This window comes from Medicago sativa, chromosome 6 (genome assembly GCF_051527215.1).
Source record: "Medicago sativa cultivar Bolivia chromosome 6, Bolivia_mono, whole genome shotgun sequence".
Lineage (NCBI taxonomy): Eukaryota > Viridiplantae > Streptophyta > Magnoliopsida > Fabales > Fabaceae > Medicago > Medicago sativa.
In genome coordinates, this window is record NC_140754.1 from 45,773,485 (window position 1) to 45,776,322 (window position 2,838).

The window sequence follows — 2,838 nt, forward strand, 5'->3', positions numbered from 1 at the left end:
TTTCCTAACCATGAACAGCATAGATTTCTTCCAATTTATGTTACAAGACAAAATTCCAAATGCTATAACATGAACCAGCTAGCATATCAAATGACACCTCCAAACTATGGAGAGAATAATCTGAAACCATACAGGGCATATGATATACTGTAATCTTGTGACATTTCATATCCATAACCATAAGTCATACTGCAAGAGTAATTACAATATATGAGCATATGCCACCAAATTTCTAAAGCATCAATCTATAAGCATCTTGTTGTCTATAAGAATAACATGTCAATCAAAGATCCCTAAACTTGATTATGTTTACATAACCATTATAACACGACATTCTCTATGAGCATATTGTGGAAAAAATGTACATCAAATTCCACATACTACAAAATCTGTCAAGACACCAAGTATTACAAAGCTCTGAAGCCACCTAATCTAAACCAAAATCACATAAACACCAAGCTACATACACTATCAGTAGCACTGGAGAATAGCAAACAACATCCTTCCATCAAACCAATAGCAGCAACACGCCTCATCAAAAACAATACACCTATTTACTGCAACCTCAATTTTGGAAAGTGGCATCACACCTTTGAACACATAACAGAACCAATCAAACAGACAAAAATCAGAGAGCAAGAATTGAATCTGTCCAAAAAAATCAACATGTGAAATCACTCAAAATCAACAAAACGAAATCCATCTTAATAAAGAGCAAAACGCTCAATGAAACAAAACAATTAAAATTGGTCCAAAGTCCAAACAGAGGACAAAACAAAATCAGTCCAAGTACAGAACGTTCAACAAATGAAATTACGAAACAACCAAACAAAACAATACACATTGAGCAATCAACAAACAATTTATTATTATCTATATTTCTTATATTATATAAGTAAATTAACACGCAGAGAGAAATCAATATATAAGTTAGTCTTTCTTGTTGCATATATCAAAGAATGGAGAGAGTAGTACTAACCTTGTTAACATTGAGTTTCCAACAAAATCATCCTATTAAAATGTATTTCATGTAAGGTGTATGTGTTGCACCCGGAAACTTATAGCACACAACAACAAGAGTCTAATAAATCATGCTAGAAATTTGAACAATAGCATGTTACGACTTGTGCTCATTAGTCTATCAGAAGAACACAATTGCATGTTAACAAATAGTCATTTAACAATCTCGAATTGAGCGGTATGCTATGCCAGCAAAACAGATTAGCACCAAAAAATAGTCATGCCAACAAAGAAGTGTACTTTTTTACTTCGGAGACAAACTTTAAAACATGAACAGCATCCAAAGATAATGTTTAACAAATGCACTTCCTAGAACAGAAGACCCAAAAGATATCATAGTAACATATAAACACGTGAAAAAGGAGTATAGAGCTACCTAAGATTTCAAGTGTATAAGAAAATTGTTAAGAGAAATTACAACATTGCAATGGTCTCTTATCAATCGAACTCGATAACACCAAATAATAAAAGCACCTAAAATAAATAAAAAATAAATTTTGGATAGCTGTCATCAAAATTCAAAAACCAAATGTATAATGAGAAACCATCTTACCTAGTGTAACCATTATAGTAGACCTCTAGCAATCATTTCACGAAGAAGTTTCTCTGCCTTTTCATTCTCATCTTTATGAAAAAGAGCCCAGATGATAGGTTCATAAGTTACAGCATTAGGAATGATACCATTGTCCTACATTTTAGACATCAAGGCCTCTACTTCATCAAACAACCCCTCTTTACAAAGTCCATTGACCATAATATTATACGTTCAAGTATGTAGACTATAACCCTTAATCAAAAGATCTTGAAAAATATCTAGTGCATTCTTAAGTCGTCCTCCTTTGCATATTCCATCAATAAGTATACTGTATGTATACATATCTGGTTGAATGCCCTGGTCTTTAATTTTTTTGACTAATGCAATAGCCTTGTCAACCTGATGGTTTTTGCATAAAGCATCAATAAGGAATTGTAAGTGAATATGTAACACCCATACTAGACGTATCTAGAAAGTTTAGCATGTGCGTTTATTTAGTACTGGATACATTAAAAATTTACAACATAAAAACTCACAATGAATATCTTATACAACAATGTGCGTTCGTACAATAATAAAGTAACCCAACTTTTCTAAAATATGATGAATGCGTCCTTGCATATCCTTATCATCCTGCAGCGGGTACGAACGAACACTTGCTGATATATCCATTCGGCTACTAGCTTGCCATCCAACCTGTTTATCTGAAACAAATAAGGATTGGGATGAGACATAATGTCTCAGTGAGTTCCCCTAAATCCTAGGCTATAGGCAACCTCAGGGGAAACCTACGGTCACCACGTGTCTAAAATACAACCTGACGGTTGATTATACGTGTGTGGGGACTTGCATACTTAGACGGTCGTGCATACTAGGGCCGTCATAGCCTTATCTCACTTGTTATAGGCTTCACTTCCTATACGTGTCATGGCGGTCAAGGGGAATCTAAAACCGCAATGCCAAGAATACGCTCTACGTATCGAGGCCTAAACATACTATAATCATGACACAATTCTAAACCGGACGATTAGGGGAAACCTAAGATCGTCATCGGTATATTTTCTCTATACTTTCTCTATACATAACTATGTCGTATCTAACAACACATTCTATCTTGCTGTCATGCTTGTTTTGACGATCTACGTCTATGTTCTACTATTCTTGACGATCTACGTCAAGGCTCTACTATTTCTTGACGATCTACGTCAAGGCTCTATGACATAACATAATATATCTAATAATATGCACAGTCAGATTCATTCATGAAGTTAGCGTTTAACAAT

The 2,838-nt window shown here is 34.5% G+C and overlaps 1 long non-coding RNA gene across 1 annotated transcript; it reads right to left on the reverse strand.

Moving 5' to 3' along the window:
* On the reverse strand, positions 1-1,995 carry LOC146915498 (uncharacterized). The gene is made up of 2 exons (XR_015014620.1): positions 1,574-1,995; positions 1-590 (listed from the first exon to the last, which is right to left on the reverse strand). It is a non-coding gene; the product is annotated as an uncharacterized LOC146915498 (long non-coding RNA).
* Between the last annotated feature and the right edge of the window lie 843 nt (positions 1,996-2,838).